Source organism: Crinia signifera, chromosome 4, assembly GCF_055691185.1.
Source record: "Crinia signifera chromosome 4, ASM5569118v1, whole genome shotgun sequence".
Taxonomy (NCBI): Eukaryota; Metazoa; Chordata; class Amphibia; order Anura; family Myobatrachidae; genus Crinia; species Crinia signifera.
In genome coordinates, this window is record NC_139220.1 from 100,586,208 (window position 1) to 100,593,839 (window position 7,632).

Below are 7,632 nucleotides of genomic sequence, written 5' to 3' on the forward strand. Positions count from 1 at the left end.
GGTGAGGGAAGAATCAGTGACGTCAGTGAACTGGGCGGGATATTCAAAAGTGCTTTGCTTTTGATAGGTGCCCAGCACTGCCTGTCCATGTTCCCTGCAGGCTATCAGCTCTGTGCCTTTTCTTATTAGCTCAGCTAAACTGAGCACCCCTCCAGCAGCATCAGCAGCAGCTCTCCGTGTACCTGCAGCAGCTGTCAGTCAGTGCTGCCAGCGGTCACACAGGGACAGTGCACACACATCTCCCGATCTTACTGTGTGCACTGTGCAGCCTCCTTCTCCCCCCGACATCTGCCCCAGTGGGTTCCTCCTTTTCCCCTGCATCAGCTCCCTCTCTCCCACTCCCGACAGCCTCCCAAGGCAGCTTCGCTCCCTCTTCCTTTTAAACAATAGCTACCATACCAAGAGGTAGTCAACTGTGCACAGGGGGCGGGGCTAAATGGGTCTCAGGGGGCGGAGCTACACGGGACCCAGAGGGGGCGGAGCTACACGGGACAGCCTATGTCCCACTCCCGACAGCCTCCCAAGCCAGCTTCGCCCCCTCTTCTTTTTAAACAATAGGCAATAGCTACCATACCAATAGATAGTCATCTGTGCACAGGGGCGGGGCTAAATGGGTCTCAGGGGGCGGGGCTACACGGGACCCAGAGGGGGCGGAGCTACACGGGACAGCCTATGTCCCACTCCCGACAGCCTCCCAAGCCAGCTCCGCTCCCTCTTCTTTTTAAACAGTAGCTACCATACCAAGAGGTAGTCAACTGTGCACAGGGGGCGGGGCTAAACGGTCCCAGAGGGGGCGGAGGTACACGGACCCCAGAGGGGGCGGAGCTACACGGACCCCAGAGGGGGCGGAGCTACACGGAATCCAGAGGGGCTGCTGTGCTGTCAGCAGTGAGAGAGAGAGGGAGCCACTACAGATCCCCAGCTGCTTGTAATGTAAGTGTGTTTGTGCAGTGCATGTGTTTTAATGAATGGGACTGTGTGACTGACTGCCATGTGTGGGGAACTGGTGTGTGTCAGTGTGACTACTGTGAGTGTGTCAGTGACTTGGTGCTGTGTGTAGGTGACAGTGGGTGACTGCGGTGTGTGTGTCAGTGACTGGGTGCTGTGTGTGGGTGACTGCCATGTGTGGGTGTGTCACTGACTAGGTGCTGTGTGTGGGTGACTGCTGTGAGTGTGTGTCACTGACGGAGTGCTGTGTGTGGGTGACTGCCATGTGTGTGTGTGTCAATGACTAGGTGCTGTGTGTGGGTGACTGCCATGTGTGTGTGTGTGTGTCAGTGACTGGGTGCTGTGTGTGGGTGACTGCCATGTGTGGGTGTGTCACTGACTAGGTGCTGTGTGTGGGTAACTGCTGTGAGTGTGTGTCACTGACGGAGTGCTGTGTGTGGGTGACTGCCATGTGTGGGTGTGTCAGTGACTAGGTGCTGTGTGTGGGTGACTGCTGTGAGTGTGTGCCACTGAGGGAGTGCTGTGTGTGGGTGACTGCCATGTGTGGGTGTGTCAGTGACTAGATGCTGTGTGTGGGTGACTGCCATGATGTGTGGGTGTGTCAGTGACTGGGTGCAGGGCCGTATTTCCCACTAGGCCCATGTTTTGTCAGTGACAGGAGCTTGCACTTCTGACTATGGGTACTTGATCCCAGGGGCGGATTGGCCTGCAGGGAAACCGGGCCATTCCCTGGTGGGCTGGCTCATAACACATTAAACCAGGGCTGCCTGCTCTCCTCCATGGCTTGGCCGCGGGCCGCGCTATCTCAGTGGTTACCAGCGGCCAAAACCAAGTTGTAGAGTGGCTGAGGGTGGCGGGGGAAGAATGTGGCTAACAAAGTTCAGTAGAAACAGTGAGCGCCGAGCATCCTATCAGCGCGGTGGGGGCGGGGCGAGATGCGGCTGGAAGAGGAAACACACTGCTGAACTCAGAACAGTGTGTATGCTCTTCCAGCCATATCCCGCCCCCCGCCATGCTGACAGGCACTGCCGCGGGACAGTAGAAATCTAAGCAGCGGGCACAGCTCAACACTCATGCGCCGCTGCCTAATGCCGCGCTAGGAGAGAAGGCCACTGATTAAGTGTCGGTCCCCTAGCTTCCGGAGCCTGCCGCTGATGTGAACAGTGAGAAGGGGGGGGGGGGGGGGCGGAGGTTGGTGCTTTGCGTATTTAAGAGATATGTCAGTTGGGGGGGTGGTGGGGTTGGATGGTGCTGTGTGGGAGAGCTGTCACTGAGGAGGGGGTTTTGGTGCTTTGGTGTGTGAGAAGTGTCAGTGGGGTGGGGGTTGGTGCTGTGTGTGTGTGGTGTCAGTGGGGGGGTTGGTGCTTTGTATGTGTGTGTGAGAGGTGTCAGTGGGGTGGGGGTTGGTGCTTTGTGTGTGTGTGTGTGTGTGTGTGTGTGTGTGAGAGAGGTGTCAATGGGGTGGGGGTTGGTTGCTTTGTGTTTGTGAGAGAGCTGTTAGTGTGGAGCAATGGTTCTGTGTGTGAGGTGTCAGTGCGGGTGTTGGGGGGATGGTGCTGTGTGTGAGAGCTGTCAGTGGGGGGGAGGATGGTGCTGTGTGAGAGGTGTTTGGTGCTTTGTGTGTGTGTGTGTGAGGTGTCAGTGGGGGAGGATGGTGCTGTGTGAGAGGTGTTTGGTGCTTTGTGCGTGTGGGAGAGGTGTCAGTGGGGGAGGATGGTGCTGTGTGAGAGGTGTTTGGTGCTTTGTGTGTGTGGGAGAGTTGTCAGTGGGGCAGGGGTTGGTGCTTTGTGTGTGTGTGTGTGTGTGTGTGTGAGAGAGGATTCAAGATGGCTGCAGGTGGACTGCGGTGCATGCGCTGCTACCCGCAGCTCCTCTCATGTGCCTTTACAGAGCAGAGCACTTGAGCGACAGCTCACGGTTTTGCCTCAGATCCCCATGACTCCTGTAGGCCATGCAGAGGTGTGCGCGTGGCATCACTGTGTCAATTGGAAACAACATTGGTTGTTGTTCTTGTCAACAGTAACTGTGGTCTCAGCATCTTCTGGAGCTAATGCAGATTAGAAAGCTCAGGATGGAGTGAAGGATCCAGGGAACCGGAGTTCTTCGCTGGAGGTATCCAGAGCCGGAGTGCGGTGACATGAGGTGAATGATGTTCTGTGTGTCTCCCCCACAAAGGCAGGTTTATTTCATCCTTTCAACCACTGGAGGGCCAGGTTAGTAGCCACTACACACCCCAGCGCAGCCTATGCATACACACACAAATAGCCTTACCCTCTCCATACACACACCTGTACCCTAACCCTCTCCATACACACAGCCGTAGCCTAACCCTGTTCATACACACATATAAACACAGCCACTGCCTAACCCTATACATATACATACACACACACACACACACACACACACCCATAGCTTAACCCTATTCATACACACACACACCTATCTGTAGCCTAACCCTGTCCATACACACATATATACACACAGCCATAGCTTAAGCCCACACACACACAGCTTAACCCTATTCATACACACACCTGTACCCTAACCCTCTCCATACACACACCTGTACCCTAACCCTATCCATACACACATAAAAAACACAGCCACTGCCTAACCCTATACATACACACACACACACACACACACACACACACACACACCCATAGCTTAACCCTATTCACACTCACACACACACACACACACACGTATCTGTAGCCTAACCCTGTCCATACACACATATATACACACAGCCATAGCCTAACCCTACACACATACACACAGTTTAACCCTATTCATACACACATACACACCCAGCTGCAGCCTAACCCTATCAATACACACACACACACACCTGTAGCCCATATTTGCCGAGTTTTACATTTGCCTCTCCGGGAGAAGACCGGAGAGGCCAGCCAAATCTCCGGGTCGGGGGCGGGAACAAGGCGGCTGACTCAAAGTCCTGCCCCAATCCACGCGAGTAGGGTGTGGGGCTAAAATGACGCGAATTTATGTGATTTGTGTAATTTTAGCCATGCTCCCTCTCCGCGATTTGCGGTAAATGCCGGTAATCAGCAGGGAAGGGGGGGTGCAGGGGCTCTGGCTGGAGACTTGCCCCCCTTTCCGGGGTGCCTGGAGGTGGTCCCTGATTTCACACATCCATAGCTTAACACTATTCATACACACATCCATAGCTTAACACTATTCATACACACACTCACACACACATCCATAGCTTAACCCCATACATACACACACACCTGTAGCCTAACCCTGTCCATATACACACCGCCGCAGCATAAGCCTACACACACACACACACACACACACACACACACACACACAGCTTAACTCTATTCATATACACACCCATATCTTAACCCTATTCATACACACATACATACCCAGCCGCAGCCCAACCCTATCAATACACACACATATACACACAGCTGGGTACTTATGTATTATCTGGGTGCCCGATTTTGGAATCGAATAAGAAAGCTTTAAGAAAGGCATGCGATTCCAAAATCGGAAGCCCAGATAATACATAAGTACCCACAGCTGCAGCCTAACCCTACACACATACCCATAACTTAACCCTATTCATATCTGTGGTGATTAAATCTTGTGAGGGGGTGTGGTCAGCCAGGAGGGGGAGGAGTGATATATGAGGCAGGAGTATCCCCTTCCCCTTGGCTGACCACACCCCCTCACGAGATCCCACCCCCATTAGGGCTGCTTTGAGAAATTTCCCGGGCTGGTTTAAAATCCCAATCCGCCCCTGCTTGATCCCTGGCACCAGAAGCACAAACTCCTGTCACTGACATTACAGGACAGCCTCTCTCCGGGTGTTCGGCACCCAATCCCCAGCGCAAGAGAGAGGCAGCCCTATGATGCCTGTCTGCTAATGAAGACACAGCACTGGAGCCGCCCTGATGCTGAAGACGGAGCTTTGCACTGCCAGGGAGCTGAAGACATGCAGCCCCATGCAGTTAAAGTTACACTGAAGACATGCAGCCACACGCATGAAGTTACAGCACCTGCGCTGCTGAAGGTACTTCGTATGCTCTGCTTTCTCTACTCTCCCTCCCTATAATAGCCGGGGGGGGGCGCAAATAATCTGGTGCCTAGGGGCGGGCTGAGACTTATATCCGGGGTGACAGTGGTTAACGCTGTGTGGGTCAGTGACTGGGAGCTGTGTGTGGGTGACTGCTGTGAGTGTGTGTCACTGACGGAGTGCTGTGTGTGGGTGACTGCCATGAGTGTGTGTGTGAAAGACTGCCGTGAGTGTGTATCACTAACTGGGTGCTGTGTGTGTGTGATTGCCATGTGTGGATGACAGCTGTGTGTGTGTCAGTGACTGGATGCTGTGTGGGTGACTGCCTTGTGTGTTTATGTGACTGGGTGCTGTGTGTGGGTGACTGCTTTGTGTCTGTGTCAGTGACGGTGCTGTATGGGTGACTGCCTTGCGTGTGTCAGTGACTGGGAGCTTTGTGTGTGTCACTGACTGGGTGCTGTGTGTGTGGGCAGGGGCGGATTGGCTATTAAATTCATCGGGAAGTTTCACGGGAGGCCGATTAGTAGGAAAGATGCAGGCGGGTGTGTAGCACACCAGTGCCGCCCACACAATTCGGCCGGGCCCCTCATTACTCAGTGTACATCTCAGCCTCAGTGGCAGACGGCAGCCCGAGTCAGTGTCCCCGGGTAGCCCTGCCTCCCCCCCCACCCGTTGCAGAAGTATGCACGTATGAGGGTGGCGGTGTATAAATGTATGCACATATGAGGGTGGCGGTGTATAAATGTATGCACATATGAGGGTGGCGGTGTATAAATGTATGCACGTATGAGGGTGGCGGTGTATAAATGTATGCACGTATAAGGGTGGCGGTGTATAAATGTATGCACGTATGAGGGTGGCGGTGTATAAATGTATGTATGCACGTATGAGGGTGGCGGTGTATAAATGTATGTATGTATGAGGGTGGCGGTGTATAAATGTATGTATGTATGTATGTATGAGGGTGGCGGTGTATAAATGTATGCACGTATGAGGGCCGCGGTGTATAAATGTATGTATCTATGTATGAGGGTGGCGGTGTATAAATGTATTTATGTATGTATGAGGGTGGCGGTGTATAAATGTATTTATGTATGTATGAGGGTGGCGGTGTATAAATGTATGTATGAGGATGGTGGTGTAAATGTATGCACTTATGAGGGTGGCGGTGTATAAATGTATGTATGAGGGTGGTGGTGTAAATGTATGAACGTATGAGGGTGGCGGTGTATAAATGTATGAATGTATGAGGGTTGCGGTGTATAAATGTATGCACGTATGAGGGTGGCGGTGTATAAATGTATGCACGTATGAGGGTGGCGGTGTATAAATGTATGTATGTATGAGGGTGGCGGTGTATAAATGTATGAATGTATGTATGAGGGTGGCGGTGTATAAATGTATGCACGTATGAGGGCGGCGGTGTATAAATGTATGTATCTATGTATGAGGGTGGCGGTGTATAAATGTATTTATGTATGTATGAGGGTGGCGGTGTATAAATGTATTTATGTATGTATGAGGGTGGCAGTGTATAAATGTATGCACGTATGAGGGCCGCGGTGTATGTATGTATGTATGTATGTATGAGGGTGATGGTGTATAAATGTATGCACGTATGAGGGTAGCGGTGTATAAATGTATGTATGAGGGTGGTGGTGTATAAATGTATGCACGTATGAGGGTGGCGGTGTATAAATGTATTTATGTATGTATGAGGGTGGCGGTGTATAAATGTATGCACGTATGAGGGCCGCGGTGTATGTATGCACGTATGAGGGCTTTTTTCTTCCTTTTTTTTTTATTAAAATAATGTATTTAAGTTTTTGCTTACTGCAAGTTTGCTGTTAAGTGTGAAATATCAGTCAAGGGGTGCTGCCATGTATGCTGCATAATTTCAGGGGTGCCACTATGTGTGCCATATAATTCCAGGGGTGCTCCATGTATGCCATATCAGTCCAGGGGCATCGCCATGTGTGCCGTATCAGTCCAGGGGAGCTGGCTTTTTTTTTTTATTAAAAGAAGAAAAAATATATATAATTTTTTTCTTACTGCAAGGGTGCTGTTAAGTATGCCAAATCAGTCAAGGGGAGCCGCCATGTGTGCTGTATAGTTCCAGACACTATTGATGATTTAGGGCCAGATGCACTAATCTTCAACAGTGATAAAATGGAGAGTGATAAAGAACCAACCAATCAGCTCCTGTCTGACATTTTTCAAACACAGCCTGTGACATGGCAGGTAGGTGCTGATGGGTTGGCTGTTTATCACTCTCCATTTTATCACTTTTGAAGCTTAGTGCATCTGGCCCTTAGTCTTGCCTGTCACCGATGTCTCTAAGTAAGGTGATGTAGTAATTTAGAATGTAAGCTCTAACGAGCAGGGCCCTCTCTCATGTGCTTTTCTAAGAATATATCTCTGCCACTATTATAATTACATCAGTGTCTGCTGCTGCAACTGTCTTTTTTTATTTACCATGTACTTGTCCTAATTTGCATTTGTACTCAGTGGCGTAGCGAGGGTGGTGCCGGGTGAGCGTGAGCTCCGGCTGCCGACGAGTAGCAGGGCGCCCGGCCGCCGGTCCACTGTCTGGATGCCGCCCGCCCGTCCATAACAGAGGCGCAGAG

At 51.5% G+C, this 7,632-nt stretch overlaps 1 long non-coding RNA gene across 1 annotated transcript; it reads left to right on the forward strand.

The window, feature by feature from the left end:
- The first annotated feature begins 775 nt into the window (after window positions 1-775).
- LOC146072372 (uncharacterized) lies at window positions 776-5,595 on the forward strand. The gene is made up of 3 exons (XR_014473097.1): window positions 776-933; window positions 2,969-3,090; window positions 4,781-5,595. It is a non-coding gene; the product is annotated as an uncharacterized LOC146072372 (long non-coding RNA).
- The last annotated feature ends 2,037 nt before the right edge of the window (window positions 5,596-7,632 follow it).